Genomic DNA, 19,509 nt, shown 5'->3' with positions numbered 1-19,509 from the left:
ATTGGTGTTAAAATCAGTGGGAGTTAAGACATAACTCAGCGGAAGTTATACCATAATCCCATAAAATCAGTTGGAGTTATCACACTGATTTCAGTGGAATTTAAAATTCAATTAAATTAGTCTACTATCCAGCACAATGTCTGCAGAGAAATGTTTCAGGTAAAATACATGGAGCTAAATTCAGTTATTGCTACCAAATGGACATGGATTTAAGCCTGGAAGTCATTGATTTTTATAGTTTTAAATTGTTTTTATATGAACTTTATTATGTGATTTAACCTGTTTTAAACAATGTATTTATGTGTGTTCGGCATCTGATTGTTGTCAGTCTGCACGCCATCCTGAGTCTCCTTCGGGCTGAAAAGGGCAGGATAAAAGTCCACATATCGTGGACTCCACTCTGTAGCCCCATTTCTTAAGGTTAGCTCTGCATCTCGTGATGCCATAGTGCAGTCTGTTCAGCGTCTTTCAAGTCGCCCAGTCTTATGTGTACCCAAGAGAGAGCTTCTCATCTGGTATCAGCGACTGATTGAGGTTCCATGTTTTAACCTGCCACTTTTGGACTCTCGCTTGCTGAGGTGTTCCTGCAAGTATTTCTGTAGATCTTAGAAAGCTATTTCTTGATTTAGGGCATTGGCATGCTAGCTGATATCCGAACAGAGGATGGGCCAAAGATGTCAATGCCTCGGTCCTTTTATTGTTGGCCACTACTTCCTGACAGATATCAGGAGGTGCAATTCTGGCTAAACAGTATAATTTCTCCAGTGGAGTGGGGCATAGACATCCTGTGATAATGCAGCGTGTCTCATTAAGAGCCACATCCACTGTTTTAACATAGTGAGATGTATTCCACACTGGGCATATATACTCAGCAGCAGAGTAGCAAAGCGCAAGGGCAGATGTCTTCACTGTGTCTGGTTGTGATCCTTAGGTTGTGCCAGTCAGCTTCCATATGATATTATTTCCAGCACTCAGTTTTTGCTTGATAGTCAGGCAGTGCTTTTTGTATGGTGACCAACCATAATGAATTCACACACTTCATTTATTTTTCAAGAGAATGACAGTTTTAAAAATAAAAGCCCATTATAAATGCCAGCTTAACGAAGGTTTCTAAATGTGTCGTTGTCCTTTTAATAACTCACCAGGTCTTCTTATCTTGAAAAGAGTAATAACTCTTATGATGGAAGCAACATAAGCAATTTTGGAAAATTGATTTAAAATAGCATGCTTAATTGACTTGTCAATCACTTTCTCCCGGAATAAAAAAGATGGATGCCTCATCAATCTGGTCAGCAGCTCTTCTAGCTGTTAATGTTTTTTTTATTGGTTAAACAAAAGCCGAATGATAGCATCTCCCTTTCATTCGGTGCCACAAATAGCATTTCTGTTACAACTCTCCTCCTTTTCTTTCTCAAGTAGTTAATTATGTTCTGGAAAGTAATAAAAATCCCTTTTTATGGAGGTTAAGTTATAGGTCCAAATCAGCAGGGGCTTATGTGGATGGGATAGTATTGGTCTGCTTATCTTAATTGGCAGTTTATGTAACATATGTTTATGGAAAATCAATACCATAAAAATACATTTTTAAAAAATGACGTAAGATTTCCTGAGGAACAAATCAGTGGGCAGAAAGTGGTTGGAGAGAGGTCTTTGCCCAGTGTAGTTTCCTGCCCTTTCTGCTAATGAGTAGAAGCAAAATAAATTTTGCATAATAAAAGGACTGCATATTTTAATGCAAATTACCAGGTCTTCATTTTCATGCTGTAGGAATTGCTTGGCTGCGCAATAAGATTTTAATTTTTAATCTACAGTTAGGCAATATTACCACCAACCTACTCACCGCAACTGTTAAAAAAGACGGTTAAGAGGGGAAATATAAAGGATATTAGGCCTCTATGCCAGCCTTCTGACGTTCGAAAGGTCCACCTGGCTTATTCAGTCTGCAGGCTGCTGATGTCATTATTTTTTTATATATATATGAATTTTATTGTGCTTTTCAGTGCTTACAGTGTTTACCATAGAAATCCCAAGGTTACATCCAAAAAAAAAAAAAGGAAAGAGAAACTTACATACCGAAGATTACGTACAATCAAACAAAGATTACAAAGACCAAAGTGACAGACGATCCCTCACCCACCCGAAGTCAAAAAAAAAAAGTTAAAAATTGATACTTCCCAAAGTCTCCTGAGAAATTAATTAATATTGGTTATTTATAATTTTTTCATTATAAAGTTCTCATTTTCACCTTTGTTAATGTCCATATTTCACAAGTTGGACAAATCTAATATTAGTGGAATCTTTTTTGATACAATAAAGTCCAAGAAACCTGTCCAGTCTGTCTTTCTTTTGGTGTTGTTTAGTTTTTGTGATAAACAGTCCATTTGTATTATATCCAGTATTTTTATTATCCAGTCCTCCATCCGTGGTGTGTCATCTTGTTTCCAAAGTCTTGCTATTAGAAGTCTAGCTGCCGTACTGAGCAGGAAAAGCATTCTTTCTTGGTTTTCGTTTAGCTTTTTGTTTGAAATCCCTAATAAATATGTTTCTGGTTTCAAGGGAAAATTTATCTTTAGTATCTGTTGCGACCCAGTGTGTATTTCCTTCCAAAATTTTTGAATTTTTTTACAGGTCCACCAGGCATGTATGAAAGTCCCCTTTTCTTTCTTACATTTCCAGCAGGAGTTCGATATCCCTTTGTTGAACTTGGCCAGTTTGTCCGGGGTATAGTACCATCTGTATAACATCTTATACCAGTTTTCTTTTAGGTCATTTGCTGCCGTATATTTTAGCTTTTTATTCCAAATTTCTTCCCACTGATCTGTGTAGATACTATGCCCTATATCCTTTGCCCATTGTATTTGGCAATTCTTAATTTGTTCTTCCTCTGTGGCCCAAGTTAATAGTTTTTGATATAGAATCCTAATTAGTTTCTTTTCTTTTCCTAAAATAGTTTCCCAAATTCCCTCCTCCTGATTGAATCCTAATTTATTGTCTTCCTTAAAGCCTTGTTGGATTTGAAAGTATTGTAGCCAGGTTATTTTTTCATTTAGCAATTTTATCTCTTCATATGATTTTAGCGTGAAATTTCCTTTTTCGGTTTTAAGGATTTGTTTATAGGTTAGCCAGTTTTCTTCCCCTAAGTTTCTCTTATGCCTAGATTCTATTGGGGATATCCATAGTGGGGTTTTATTATATATCCTTTGTTTGTATTTTTCCCATGTTTTGATAAGCGCCGATCTAATAAAATGATTGTTGAAGTTTTTTTCTACTTTCCTTTTGTCATGCCATAAATAGCCGTGCCACCCCGTTCTCAAATCGTGCCCTTCTAATGTTATTAGGGCTTTGTTTTTAAGGGTGGCCCATTCTTTAATTCCAATTAAGTTGCAGGCCTCATAGTATAATTTAAAATCTGGAAGGCCTAATCCTCCTCTTCTTCGATCATCGGTGAGAATTTTTAGACTTATTCTCGGCTTACCGTTTTTCCAGATAAATTTTGTGACTTCCTTGTTCCATTTATTGAATAAGAGATCATTCCCAATTATGGGTAATGTTTGAAAAAGGAATAAAAGTTTGGGTAACACATTCATTTTTATTATTGCAATCCTGCCTAGCAGTGATATGTTTTTATATTTCCACTTTTCAAGGTCTTTCGATGTTCTATTCCAAAGGTGTTCGTAATTGTTTTTTAGTAATTGTGTGTTGTTTTGTGTGATCGTTATTCCTAAGTAATTAACTTTTTTCAATTTTTAATCCAGTTTTAGTTTGTAATAGTTCTTTAGTTTTTGTGTCCATGTTTTTGACTAAGAGTTTTGTTTTTTGTTTGTTAAGATTGAACCCTACCAATTTCCCAAAAGTGTCAATTTTGGTCAGCCAATCATTAATAGTCTCTAGTGGATCCTCAATTGTGCAAACTACGTCGTCAGCGTAGGCCCTAACTTTGTATTGTTGTTTTTGAATTTTGATTCCCTTCAAGGTCTTGTCATTGTTTATGTCTCTAATTAGCGTTTCTATTATTAATATAAACAGAAGGGGGGAGAGGGGGCACCCCTGCCGGGTTCCCTGCGTGATCTTAAATGGGTGTGACTCCTGATTGTTTATTATTAGGGTTGCTTCCTGTGTTTTGTATATGGCATTCACCGCATTTATGAAATTATAACCCATATCTAATTCATTTATTAACAACTTTAGAGATTTCCAATTTACCTTATCGAACGCTTTTTCGGCGTCAATAAAAAGTAAGGCCATTTGCTTCTCATTATGTTTTTCGAAGTATTCAATTGTATCTATTATAATTCTGGTGTTGTCCTTGATGTGCCTGTTGGGTAGGAAGCCCGTTTGTTCCTTTGAAGCCCAATCTTTCATAAAGGTTTTCAATCTCTCCGATATAATTGTTGAAAATATTTTATAATCATTATTTAGTAAAGATATAGGTCTATAATTTTTTATTTCTAGGGGGTTTGTTCCATCTTTATGTATCAATATTATATTTGCATTTTCCCATGATTTGGGAATTTCTTTATTTTCCAATATGTTATTCATAATATCTTTAAGAAGTGGGGTTATTTCTTCTTTGAATACTTTGTAAAATAGTGCCGTGTATCCATCTGGGCCTGGTGCCTTCTTGTTCTTTAATTTCCTAATTGCGTTGTCTACTTCAAATGTTGTGATTGGGCCATTTAGTATTTCCCTTTGTGTTTCCGTTAGTTTTGGCAATTTTAGATTGCACATGTATTTCATTATTTCTTCCTCGGAAATATTAGTTTTGGAGTATAATTTTTGGTAGTATAGCAGGAATTGGCTTATAATACTTTCTCCTCCTGATGTCATTATTTATAAAAAAAATTCTTCGCATTTTATTGAGCAAATATTGAATTTTTATTGTATATTTTTATTGCTTTCAACTTCTATGTTTGCTTGGAAGAACTTTGTCCTTAAAGCTGGACTTCAGTGTTAAATAAATACATCAATCAAGTTAGAGTTCTGACATATATATCTTAGACTTAGAGAAGAGGGGGAAGAGGAAGAGCAGGAAGAAGAAGAAGAAGAAGAAGAAGAAGAAGAAGAAGAAGAGGAAGAAGAAGAAGAAGAAGAAGAAGAAGAAGAGGAAGAAGAGGAAGAAGAGGAAGAAGAGGAAGAAGAGGAAGAAGAGGAAGAAGAGGAAGAAGAGGAAGAAGAGGAAGAGGAAGAGGAAGAAGAAACAGAGGAAGTGGTGGAGGAGGGGGAAGAGGAAGAAGAGACAGAGGAAGTGGTGGAGGAGGCAGAAGAGGAATAAGAAGAGAGAGGAAGTAGTGGAGGAGGAGGAAGAGGAAGAGCAGGAAGAGGAAGAAGAAGAGACAGAAGAAGTGGAGGAGGAGGAGGAGAAGAGACAGAAGAAGTGGTGGAGGAGGGGGACGAGGAAGAAGAAGAGACAGAGGAAGTGGTGGAGGAGGGAGAAGAGGAAGAGCAGGAAGAGGAAGAAGAGACAAAAGAAGTGGTAGAGGAGAGGGAAGAGGAAGAAGAAGAAACAGAGGAAGTGGTAGAGGAGGGGGAAGATTAAGAGGAGGAAGAAGAAGAGACAGAGGAAGTGGTGGAGGAGGGGGAAGATTAAGAGGAGGATGAAGAAGAGACAGAGGAAGTGGTGGAGGAGGGGGAAAAGCAAGAGCAGGAAGAGGAAGAAGAAGAGACAGAGGAAGTGGTGGTGGAGGGGGAGAGGAGGAGCAGTAAGTGGAAGAAGAAGAGACAGAGAAGTGGTGGAGGAGAGGGTAGAGGAAGAGCAGGCACAGGAACAGGAAGAAGAAGAGACAGGGGAAGTGGTGGAGGAGGGGGAAGAGGAAGAAAAGAGATAGAGGAATTGGTGGAGGAGGGGGAAGAGGGAGAGCAGGAAGAGGAAGAAGAAAAGGCAGAGGAGTTGGAGGAGGGGAGGAGGAAGAGCAGGAAGAGGAAGAATAGACAGGAAGTGGTGGAGGAGGGGGAAGAGGAAGAAGAGACAGAGGAAGTCGTGGAGGAGGGGGAAGAGGTAGAAGAAGAGACAGAGGAAGTGGTGGTGGAGAGGGAAGAGGAAGAAGAGACAGAGGAAGTGGTGGAGGAGGGGGAAGATTAAGAGCAGGAAGAGGAAGAGGAAGAAGAAGAGACAGAGGAAGTTGGAGGAGGAGGAAGAGCAGGAAGAGGAAGAAGAGACAGAGGAAGTGGTGGAGGAGGGGGAAGGGGAAGAAGAAGAGACAGGAAGTGGTGTAGGAGGGGGAAGAGACAGAGGAAGTGGCGGAGGAGGGGGAAGAGGAAGAAGAAGAGACAGAGGAAGTGGTGGTGGAGAGGGAAGAGGAAGAAGAGACAGAGGAAGTGGTGGAGAAGGGGGAAGATTAAGAGCAGGAAGAGGAAGAGGAAGAAGAAGAGACAGAGGAAGTTGGAGGAGGAGGAAGAGCAGGAAGAGGAAGAAGAGACAGAGGAAGTGGTGGAGGAGGGGGAAGGGGAAGAAGAAGAGACAGGAAGTGGTGTAGGAGGGGGAAGAGGAAAAAGAGGAGGTAGAGGAAGTGTTGGAGGAGGGGAGGAGAAATCAATCCAGTCCCATAATTATGTATGATGAGTTAGCTGCCGCAGGCATCAGATCTTTGGAAGCAGGATCGTTTGCTCCTTCTGCCCCATAATCTGTTGCCATTCAGTGTAATGAAGCCACTCCAGTCAACACTGTACACAGAATGAAAAGTCGAAGGTGTCATTTCGTTCTTTGCCTGAAGCAGCAAAATGTCTTGATCTGGCCTTGGGCAGATGAGACCTGCTTTAGTTTCCTCAGGTTGTCTACTCACAGAATCCTTTGAAGAAGATGAAAGGCACTCTGTGTGCCAAACACTTAAGACCATCCTTTGGTCTTCTGTCCATGCCAACCAGCCTATCTACAAAACAGAATGAAAACCAAATAGCTCTTTCAACCTTTCTATGTGCCTCTCCCCCACCTGCACTTCTACCCAGGTGTTGCAAGGCTGGCAGCCAGGGCTGGGCAAGCGAGCCATTGCTTCTGAGAAAGCAGCTAGAGAAAGCTACAACCCAGCAAGGGCTCCCTAATGAGGAGTGACTAAGCGCTGACTCAGAGGAAGCAATTGGCAGTCTGAACAGAAACACTAGAACTGCAGTGAGAACGGAGCTCCCTTTCAATCAGTACCTCTTGCGCCAGTCAGTCTCACTCCAGCTCGGCTTCATTCAATTCCTTATTCATGTACTCCCCGCTTTATGCTGTTGCAAGGTTACATACCTTCCTACATCATATTCATCGCAGTTTGTTTGTTGATTTGTGGCATGGTAAATTTCCTTTTCATTGGCCAACTTTCTGCACCAACTTCGTAGATTTGAGAATTATCATTTCACACATTAACTGTTCATAAGAATCTGGATGAACACAGTCTGAAAGTCCTATATGTTTGCTCACTATTTTGCACCATTTTGATCTTTGCGGTTATCCCCATCAATGTTTTGATTTCTGATGAAGCAAAGTGCCACAAATATTAATCAATTTATTTCTAAAGCTTTTTTATTGCAAAATCATAGATTAACACGCCAAAACCAATTTCATGCTCAAGATGATTAGGGGACTTAACTCTTCTTTTGTCATTGCAGAAGACTCGTAGGTTTTTAGGAGTACTAACTTGCTGAGATGTCTTTCCGTTTCTTCTACAATATGTATGCAAATTATTAATCTTGTCAGCGCCGATTGTGTTTAAGTGCAAGCCAAGGTCTTTAGGCACTGCACCCAGTGTGCCGATCAACACTGTGACCACCTTAACTGGCTTGTGCCACAGTTTTGCAGTTCGATCTTTAAATCCTCATATCGTGTCCACTTTTCCAGTTGTTTCTCTTCAATCCTGCTGTCACCTGGGATTGCAACATCGACAATCCATACTTTGTTGTTTAACATGATCGTGAGGTCAGGAGTATTATGCTCTAAAACTCTGTCTGTCTGAATCCCAGAGGAGTTTGGTGTGTTCATTCTCTGTAACTTTTTCCGGCTTGTGATCCCACCAGTTCTTTGTTGCAGGCAGATGGTATTTGTGGCACAAGTTCCAATGAATCATCTGAGCAACGGTGTTATGCCTCTGCTTGTAGTCTGTCTGCACGGTCTTCTTGCAGCAGCTGAGGATGTGATCTATTGTTTCATCTGCTTCCTTGCAGAGTCTACACTTGGGATCTGTTGTCAACTTTTCAATTCTGGCTTTGATGGCATTGGTTCGAATGGCTTGTTCTTGGGCTGCCCGAATCAGGTTCTCCTTTGTCTCCTTTTTCAAAGTTCCATTTCTGAGCCACAGCCATGTTTCTTCTTTGTCAATTTGGCTCTCAATTTTTCCCAGGAACTGTCCATGGAGAGCCTTCTTTTGGCAGTTTTCTTTTCTGCTCTGGATTGTGTTTTTAAAAAATATATATTTTATTAGATTTCCAAGAAACAATTAAAGTGGGGGAACAATTTTTTTGTAAAGAAAATTAGGAGAAGATAGTTTTAAGAAAAAAAATCTCTAAATTCATATATTTCTCCCATCATTTCCCCCTCATCTCTCTTTATAATTTTCAAAAAAACATTAGATAATTCCATCGAAAGGATGAGAACAATTTTCGTATAGGAAAGTTTGGAAAACTTATGGGGATCCCAAAAGGAGAGAGAAAGGGGGGGGGGGGAAGGAGGGGGAGGTTGTATGAGATCCATTATTGGCTCTTTTTTTAAAAAGGCTCTGTATTGTACTATAGTATACAACCCTGTGTCATCCCGCCTTCTGTAAGTCTTTATATGCTCATATTATTAATTCAATCTTTTGATCCCTTAAATAGTTTTTAACATAGTCCCAATTCATACGCTTTTTTGGGAGTCCTTGATTTGGAGTGATCCAATAGGTAAGTTTGTCCATGTTCATTATCTCCATGACTTTCCTAAGCCAATCCTCTTTTTTCGGTGTTCCTTTTTGCCTCCAAATCTTGGCAAAGGCAATTCTTGCCGCTGTAGCTAGATAGTTGAAGAGTATCTCTTTATTTTTATCTTCAGTCAAGTCTAACATGCCGAGGAAGTAGTACTCTGGTTCTTTCATTATTCTGATTTTTAATATTTTTGTATCTCTATATGGATTGTGTTTTTACGGTATTCACTCTTTGTCTTTTGCACTTTAAGCTGTTTCCTGCTATTCATTTCCCTAAATGTTAAACTAATAATAATAATAATAATAATAATAATACATTTTTTGTTAAGTTATTCGCCCATTTGCACCAATGGGGACACTAATGGGGCTCCTCCTTCCCACAGTTTTAGAGATATTGTGATGACACATGCTACAATTGTAGCACACATTGACCACTCTAAGCCCCCCAAGTTTCAGAACACTTCACTCATCCACTAATTTTTAGGGAATTTTTTTACAGTTTTTACAAACAACATTTAAAAAAAAAAAAGCAACAGCAGCTATCCCCTTGGACAGCTATTCTGTTCTATATGTCACACAACATACCATAGAACTTCAACTTAGGGGTTTTCCTTTCAGTCCAGCACAGATTTACTACCAGTCCTCTTTGAAGATTCAATAATTTATTTGAACTCTAAACTGTGTGGCTGGCTCTTGCTACAGATGGACATTAGCATTCTCCTATCGCATTGTGCCTTTCTGATGTGAGCAGAACTCTGGGAAATGTAGTTTAGGGCAGGGCCTTTTGAATTCTCTGCCCTAAAGGTTCTCACCTTCCCAAACTACATTTCCCAGAATTCTCAGCCTCCCTCCCAGCTCACTTGCCCTCCCACAATGACAACAGGCGACCTGGCTGTCCTTAATTTAAAGAGTAATTACTTCTTTGGCTTCAGTAAACTTATGAGGCTTACTGAACTTTAATGAAGAGTCATAAGTGGGTGTTTTGATTCTTATGTTTGTTTGTTTTTGCGTGAGGGCCTGTCACATTTTAAAACTCATCTCATATGTACAGATCTTACAAAATTGATCAGACAAACGAGGCACGTGGCTTTTTGTGCAGTCCTACTGTGTATCCTTCAATGAAAATTAGTTGCAGTTGTTTCTTGGAAACCTTTCTTGTAAACCTCCTTTCACAATATCAGTGAGGGTTATTCATATTTGGAGAGAAGGAGTAGTTTGGGTGTTAGACTAGAAGAATAGTCAAGTCCCCACTCAGTCATGGAAACCCACTGGGTGATCTTGGGCAGGCCACTCTTTCAGCCTCAAAGGAAGACAAAGGCAAACGTGCTCTGAACATATTCTGCCAGAAAGTTATGATACAGTTGCCTCAGGATTGCTAAAAGTCAGAAATGGCTTGAAGGAACACAACATCAAAGTTCATGAGCTTTTCCAGAACTATACTTGCAGTTTGCTTCTGGTGCGACTTTTTAAAAAGCACACCAAAAGATCAGTGGGATACGTGTGAAGTCGATGTTTTGAAAGAGATTTCTTCCAGTTCCCCAGACCCTGGTGTCACGTCTTTTAGAAATGAAAGGAAGGTCGCTCAAATGTTCTCAGTGGCTTTGAATGTGCGCTCTGCTGTGCAGACAACACTGTTCAAAGTGGCATCAAAACTCTGTTTGTGAGTCCAAATCCTACCAGAAAGGCACAGCACTTAGTTGTACTGTCTTCCGATGTTTTACTTTTCCTATCAGTTGCCTTTACCTCTTGTCTGTGGATAAAGAGTTATAGTTCTTGATAAGACAGATCATGTCAATTAGAGAGAAAAATTCATGTTTCTGTAATCTCACACACTCAGCTGGCAAACTATTAGTGACATATGTAAAGGTAAAGTTAAAGGTTTTCCCCTGACATTAAGTCCAGTCGTGTCCGACACTGGGGGTTGGTGCTCATCTCCATTTCTAAGCCAAAGAGCCGGCATTGTCCGTAGACACCTCCAAGATCATGTGGCTGGCATGACTGCATGGAGTGCTGTTACCTTCCCGCCGGAGCGGTACCTATTGATATACTCACATTTTCATGTTTTTGAACTGCTAAGTTGGCAGAAGCTGGGGCAAACAGCTGGAGTTCACGCTGCTCCCCGGATTTAAACCTGCGACCTTTTGGTCAGCAATTTCAGCAGCTCAGCACTTTAACCCACTTCACCACCGGGCAGAGGCAGCCCTAGGTAATTTTCAACGGTAAGCAAACAGTATTTTGCCCCCCCCCCCCCCAACCAATCACTGATATATATTTTCTGTTCATTGTGGGAGTTCTGTGTGCCATATTTGGTTCAGTTCCATCATTGGTGGAGTTCAGAATGCTCTTTGATTGTAGGTGAACTATACATCCCAGTAACTACAACTTGCATATGTCAAGGTCTATTTTCCCCCAAGAGCGCCTCAAGAGCGCCCCTGGGCAAAATCAACTATACTGCAAATGCTTACTTTGCATAATGGGTTGAGCCGCCCTCAACCATTAGTGACATACGCTACCATATATCTTTGGGGGGTGATTCCTGGGGAGATCAGAATTCTTTAAGCAACAACAAGCCCCCTCTGAAACCTTCCTTTTTCATGTTGCATCCTCCAACCTGTTGAGAGGATGGAGAGCAAGAACCCTATCATTGCACACTATGATAGTTGCCACTTTAACTATCATGGCAATGTGCTTAGGAGTCCTGGGATCTACAGTTTAGGCATGGTCCTTTAGAAATTTCAGGCAAAGGGCTCTTGGGCCTCACAGAACCATAATAGAGCCCTGAGAGATAGCTAAGAAGCATCTTGCAATGAGCCTGTTGCTAGATGCACAACAATGAAAGCACTCTCTGGGACTTCCCAGATGTCCTTGAGTCATCATACAATCTTAGAGTTGGAATGGACTTCAGGGGCATCTAGTCCAATCCCATTTCTGCCATGCAGGTAAAGCACAATCAAAGCACCCCAAACAGATGGCCATCTCGTCTCTATTTAAAAGCCTCCAAAGAAGGAGCTTCCATAACACTTCGAGGCAGAGAGTTCCACTGTTGCTCAGCTCTCACACTCGGAAAGTTCTTCATCTTGTTCAGGTGGAATCTCCTTTCCTGTCATTTGAACTCATTGCTCTGAGTCCTGCAGAGCAGCAGAAAATAAGCTTGCTTCTTGTTCATCATGACACTCTTTCAAATATTTATGCATGGTGATCATGTCTCCACTTAGCCTTCTCTTCTTCAGACTAAATAACCAGCTCTTTAAGACACTCCCCATAGGGATTCATGGTCTCCAGACCTTTGATCATCTTAGTCGCCCTCCTCTGGACACATTCCAGCTTGTCAATATCCTTCTTCAATTGTGGTGCCCAGAACTGAGCATTATTCCAGGTGAGGCCTGGCCAAACCGGAATAGAGGAGCACCATTACTTCCCTTGAGCTAGATCAGAGGTCCTCAAATTTTTAAACTGGGGGAGGGGGGGGGGGGTTCACAGTTCCTCAGACTTTTGGAGGGCGAACTATAGTTTGGAAAAAATGATTTGATTCCTGTACATACTGCACATATCTGTAATGCAAAAAAGAAAAGAAAGATAAAACAATATTTTAAATGAAGAACAATTTTCACCAACATAAACTTACCCATCTTTCAATGGGAAGTGTGGGCCTCCTTTTGGATGATGAAATAGTCAGGTTTATTAGGATTGTTGTTGTGTGACTTCAAGTAATTTCAGACTTGGGGCAAACCTAAGTCTAAAGTTTAGGGCAGGGGGCAGATAAATGACCTTGGGCCGCATCCCACCCACGGGCCTTAGTCTGAGGACCCCTGATCTAGATACTATATTCTTTTTGATGCAGACCAAATTCCCATTGGCTTTTTAAGCTGCTGCTCATGTTGGCTCATGTTCAACTTCTTGTCCATGAAGACGCCAAGATCTTCTTCACATAGACTGTTGTCGAGCCAGGTGTCACCCATTCTCTCTCTATGCATTTCATTTGTTCTGCCTAAGTGAAGTATCTTACATTTCTCCTTGTTGAAATTCAATCCTTCAGTAGGATGTCCTTATTTTCCACACTGCCAAACTCTTCTTAGTTGTTGTAGGTTTTTCCAGGCTATATGGCCATGTTCTAGAGGCATTTTCTCCTGACGTTTCGCCTGCATCTATGGCAAGCATCCTCAGAGGTAGTGAGGATCCTTGCCATAGATGCAGGCGAAACATCAGGAGAAAATGCCTCTAGAACATGGCCATATAGCCCAGAAAAACCTACAACAACCCAGTGATTCCGGCCATGAAAGCCTTCGACAATAAACTCTTCTCATCTTTTGCCTGCTTTCAACCAGCCACTAAATGGCTATGGAGGAGACCCTTCAGGCAGAAGGTGAGTCCTATGGAAAGAGATTGGGTGATGTGTCATTGTTCTGCCATGGCATTGGGAGGTGAAATACCCCTCCCAATGCAGGTTCTCAGCCAATCCTAGTTTAAGCGCATGAAGACACTCTGGCTAGCATCTTATTGGTGACATGTGCAGGAGTAAGTCAACCATACTCCTGCATGTGCTTTTTTTTCCTCAGTGTGAAGATTGTCATTTCTTTTTCTACATTGACCAGAACTTCCATTTATACTTCTTGTGAAGAAAATGATTGCAAAAGCATTGAGCTATGTCCTTGTAAACCTGTTAGAATATGATTACATTGGAGGACTCTAATGGAACTCAATGGAGACAGAGATTAGATGCATCTCTGATTGCTCCCATCACTCATACACACAGTCCAAGGACCAAATGCCTGGGATGGACTATATGTTGGTAAATGAATGGTCAGCTGTACAGGTAAGTCCAGGGGTTTGTGAATGACCAGATGCAGCATATTTCTGCTTGCAGACCTGCTATGTTATGCTGAGCCAAATAGGATGCTGGTCCCTCTCTTTGCTAGAGAAAGGTCGTCATGTGGTCAGGGGACCCAGCAGTTCAGAATGTTCCTTGAGATTTTTCTTGTCACAGCAATCTGCTTCTGATTAGCTTTAGCAAATTGCAAAAGAGCTGGATAATAGATACAAGGAAATAAGATTCTATAAATATCCTCAGGCATGTTGTTGACTTTTGCTGTCAAGGCAGCTTCCACTTATGGTGGCCTCTTAAGTGAGCTTTTGCCAAGAGCTCTGTCCAGGTGCTGAAAGCTCAGGACTGTGGCTTCTTTGACTGTGTCAAACCATCTGTAATGCGACCTTTTCCCCCTTCTGGCTCCCATTTCTCCCAGCATTATTGCTTCTTCCAATGAGTCATATTGTTTCACAATGTGTCCAAAATGAGATAGCTTCAGTTTAGTAGTTTTGGCTTCTATCTAGAGTTCAGATGTGATATACTGTTTCAGCTATTGTACTTTTTGGCAGTCTGAAAAACGCACCTCTATATACAAGAGTTGAATGAAAACTAATGCCTCCACCTTTGTTACTTGCGTTTGGCTAGGAATATTTTAATAAATCAAATGCATAAATAATCCTTAGAATGTGCTCTTTAACTACCACTATTCACTTTTCCATATAATCACCAGACAATGGGATACATTTCTGCCAACAATGAACAAGTTTTCTGAAGTTGTCACAGAAGAAGTCGACACTCTGTTTCCGCAACCCATCGTGCACAGATCTTCTGATACCAAAGCAAAGCAATAATGTGACCCACATGTTCTTGTGAAATGCTGATTATGCTTGAAATTTCTCTCTGATATAATGATCATCCTGAATCAATCTGTCAACCTTTTGCTTGTGAAACCCAGTAGGTGCTGTCATATGATGTCCAACCCTTTGTTTGTCATGCAAGTCAGATGTTCCCACCTCAACATCTTTAAATTTTCTCACCCAACGATGCACAGTACTCACATCAACACAATCCCCATAAACAGCTTGCATTCTCTGATGAATCTCCTTTGGGGTAACACCTTCTTCTGTCAAGAATTCAATGACTGCACATTGCTTAAGTCGCATTGACTGACCGTCTGCACAGGGTTCCATACTTTGCACTTTAACAACACAACTGTTTAATTGTAAGGCTTCCCTCCACAGTGGAACTGTAGAGGAGAGTCTACTGAACAAGCCAGTACCTACCGCATACCAGTACTGCCATCTGTTGAGGAGTTACGAAGGTGGAGGCATTACTTTTCATTCAACCCTCGTGTATCACTTTTCTCCAGTACATTTCAAATGACACGATTTCCTTCCTGCCGGATTTCTTCACTATCTAGGTTTCACAACAATTTATAAAAAATCTGAAATACTATGACACAGATGATTTTTGAGTTTAATGAAATACAGTGTTACATTTGAGGCTCTTATTTAGTTCTCTTGTAGCTGCCTTTCCAAGCGTGAATTCTTTACTAAAGTTTTAATATGAGTCACGTTGCCTGTCAGTTTATGGCAATCCCATTCATTTCATGAAAACCTTAGGCAAGGACTTATGGCAGTCCTGTGAAAATCTTAGGCAAGGAATATTCAGAAATGCTTTGCCATTTCCTTCCTCTGAAATACAGCTTATAACTTGGTATTCATTGGTGGTCTCCCATCCAAGTACTAACAAGGTCTGACTCTGATTAGCTTCCAAGATCAGGTGGGAGCTGATGCTTTCAGGATATTCAAGCAGTCAAGTTATAAAGACCTTTATTTTGATGTCTTCACCATCCACATTTAAGTTATATAACTCATCCATGGAAATTCCCCACTCTTAATACTCCGCTGCAACCCAGCTTTTACACTTTCTTCCTTTACTTTAATCAGTAGTTATTCCAAGTCTTTGCTGTTTTCTAGTACTAACATGATGAAACCAGAAGGAAAAAAAATATTGTAATTTCTTCTTCTGGTTTTCAAAGCTTTTTCGTCCAACGATATTGCCGCATGAGATTCTAAAAACAGGTCTTGGTATTGCAAAACCTTCTTGCTGAGAATGCCAGCTCCCTTGTTGGTTAAATAGCATCCCAACTATCAGTTTCAATTTCCCTTTGATTTTTCATACCTTGTAAAAAGTTTTTTTTGTTCTACTTATTGGTGGCCTTTTATTACTTTGCACAGATTGTTGTAATAGTTCTCTTGGTCCCAATACACAAGTCATGGAAGAGTTTTATTCAGTATTTTGTCACTTTTGTTTTTACTTATTGCCTATCCATTGAAGAATTCTATTCAAGTTCAAGTTCACTTTATTACGGTCAATGACCAGTTTGAGAGAAGAGGGACATAGTCCCGTACAAGCATATCAGAGTTAAGGGTTAAGAGATTTCAAACTTTAAAATAAGAGTATCATTGTTAGGACATTGATATAATTAACATAAGAATCTAAGCTAAAAGCCATATATCGTATTATATTAAAACCCAACACAATTTATGGAATTAAAGTGGAGGGAATTTAAAGGGAGGGAATAGGGGTGCTCATGTGGCACAGAAAAGAGAAGTTCAGTCAAACAGAGGAGGGAGCAACATCCATACAATAAAAGACTGTGTTGGGGAATTTGAGCTGTTAGGCTCAAAATAACCCTCAGTTGGGGTAATTCTACAAAAAAAAAAAAATAATAGCAGAATACCAGAAGTAAACTTCATAACCTGCGGAAACTTATGTGTGGTGAAACTGGGATAAGCTTCTATTCTTAGGATGGCACATGATTGTAGAGTCAGAACTTTAGGTTCAAAAATATTTATTGAAATAAAAGAAATACATTCTAGATAGAAAAGGCCTTGGAGCTAACTAGCTTACTAAGTCTCATCTTCTAAAGAAATAGAAGTGTAAAAAGACCAAAAAAAAATCCATGCAGCTATATTTTGCCTAAAGAGAGAGGCAAAATGCATCCTCACTGGAAGGAAGAAAAGGCAGAAGAGAAAAATTGTGGAGACCACATGGTGAACCCAAGGCAATAAAACTTAAAGAAGAAGTTCCCTCACGGAATTCAATTCCTGTATCATCAAAGGAGGGAGGAGACAGTGGTTAGCAGAAGGAGGAGTAAAGACAAATTCCTTTCCTAATGGTAAACTGAGGAAAGGAATCCCTCAACTTAATTGTATCTCTAGTCTAGCTACTCATTGAGATCGGGAAACTTGATGACACTAGATACTTCTGCAGTCCAGGGATGAAACCTGTTGTAGACTGCTATTCTGAGGAAGAAGGAGGAGAGGTGGTGGAAGAAACAGCACTTGAGGATTTGGGGTTGAATGGGGAGGAGGAAGAAGAAGGAAGAGAGGCAACAGATATATCATATATCAGAAATCCCTACATTTCTGGAACATAAAAGGGAAAAAGAGGGCAGAAGAAGATCAGTGAGGCTAGCAAAGAAAACCTGAGCAATCAGAACGTGCGCCCTAGGAATAGCTGTGCTGGGAAGTTCTGGGCTATAAATTAGCAGCAAGGTCAGGGGCTCAGTGCTGGCTGCAACTGACCTATTCTGGGGGAGTTCCTGTTACCAGCACGCTGCCGTGGTTCCACCATCTGATCTCTGAAGACTATTGTTGTTAATAAGACCATTTTGTTTCCAAGACTTTATTTGCTACCTGTTTGAAGACTTCTGATTTATGTGTGTTATCTTCAAAGACTTTAATTTGCTGTCTGAAGGAAAGACTCTGTTTTGTGTTCCTTGAAGACTGTGTATTAACATAGCCCTTTTTATTTTCTTTCACTTGTGCTTCTGGCATTAAACTGGACAAAAACCCAACAGACTGTAATCCCAATTTTCTGCTGGTATGAAATCCTGGCTTGTGCTAGATTGTGCTATCAGTCATCGACCACCAGATTTTAATCACTGCTGTCCAGAACTTAGTGATATTATAAGTTATAGTCAAGTTAGAGTCCAAAAGCTGGAGGGAGATGTAAAATTGTCCTGAGAGTCCTGGGTGTTTGTATAGCCATGGTGTAATGGGACAGGATTGATTATCTCAACAGAGCAGGCATCAAAGAAGCACATGTCCCATTGTCTCTATGTGTCCTGAGTCACAAGGACACAGTCTCTCAGAGTATGGGGTCTCCCAGTAATGGTCTTCCAATACGGCAGATGGGAAGGCATGGCAACGTGCCAGAGTGAACGTCTTGTGATGGCTGGAAACCTCCAGCATGGTTAGATATTTCAGAGGGGAGGTACCACACCTACCATCTCTATTGATGATAAAGGATGGGGTGTTGACTAAGTCTGATTGGCACTCAATGTCTGTTGTTCACTGTTTAATCAGAAATTTGGCTTGGTTGTAGCCTATACTGGTTAGCAGTCCTGGAGAGAAGCCCAGGTGTGAAATTTTGACTGCTATTTCCTTTTCCTATCTGGACTGAAAGTCATCCTGCATAGTAAGTGGTGCAAGGCCAAAGGGAGAGAGGGATAGTTTAAGCCAGGGGTCCTCAAACTAAGGCCCGAGGGCCAGATACGGCCCCCCAAGGACATTTACCCAGCCCTCACTCAGGGTCAACCTAAATCTGAAATGACTTAAAAGCACACAACAACAACAATCATATCTCATCAGCCAAAAGCACCTGAAGCGACTTGCAGTTTCTCAAGTCACTCCTGAGACAACAACAACAAAAAAAGCCAAAAGCAGGCCCACACTTCCCACTGAAATATTAATAAGTTAATATTTGTTAAAATTGTTTTTCATTTTAAATATTGTATTGTTTTAAGTGTTTTTTGCACTACAAATAAGATATGAGCAGTGTGCATATGAATTCATTCATTTTTTCACATTATAACGCAGCCCTCCAACAGTTTGAGGGACTGGCCCTCTGTTTTAAAAGTTTGGGGACCCCTGGTCCAAGCCAATAGTTCAGCATAACCACCCGCACCCTGGCCTCAATTCTCAGCATGCCAGTCTCCAAATGTAGAGTGGCATTGGAGACGTAGCTTGCTATCTGGAGGGCTGATCTTCAGAATTTGGATTGTACACTCTCCAATAGGATAAAATCAGAAAAGGGGCCTTACTAGGCACCATATCGGAGTTGTGCAACTGGCTAGGCATCAAATAGTTTGAAGGCCACAGGTATGTAGTGTCACTCTCTTGACCTGAGATATTTTAGTATAGGAGACGGGCTCCTTTGCGCTATCTCAGCCACATGCACTCCATGGGCATTTCTACTGCTGGAGGAATGGAGGACTATCCCCAGATACTTACAGCCTATCTATTGAAGAGTTTTGTTCAGTATTCTGCCACTATTGTTTCTGCTTATTGCCAATGCCTATCCTTAATTGTCTGAAAAATTTCCCTGGTCACTTTTCCTTTCCTCTACAGATCACTTTGCGCTGTTTCCTAATTGTGTCTCTGGTTTTGGTCCAGAGATATTCTGGGACTATGTGAATTGTATGTAGTATACCAATCTGCTCTTTATATGAACTTTACATTCTATAAGGATGTTCTTTACATTGCACTAGCTGTCCCCTGCCACACGTTGCTGTGGCCCAGTCTGTGTGTGTGTGTGTGTGTGTGTGTGTGTGTGTGTGTGTATATATATGCTTATATGTGTGTATATATTTGTGTATATGTGTATATAGGTGGTTTTGCGCATATGCTGTAGCGTCTTTTTGCTTTTTTGGCTTTTTAAGTCCCTTCCGCTGTGTTTTTCAGAGTTTTTCTAAGTGATTGTCACTCATTGGCTCGATAGGTGTATTGTGTCCAAATTTGGTGTCAATTCGTGGTTTTTGAGTTATGT

The sequence above is a fragment of the Anolis sagrei genome, chromosome 2 (genome assembly GCF_037176765.1).
Source record: "Anolis sagrei isolate rAnoSag1 chromosome 2, rAnoSag1.mat, whole genome shotgun sequence".
NCBI lineage: Eukaryota > Metazoa > Chordata > Lepidosauria > Squamata > Dactyloidae > Anolis > Anolis sagrei.
Note: the sequence above shows the minus strand (reverse complement) of the source record.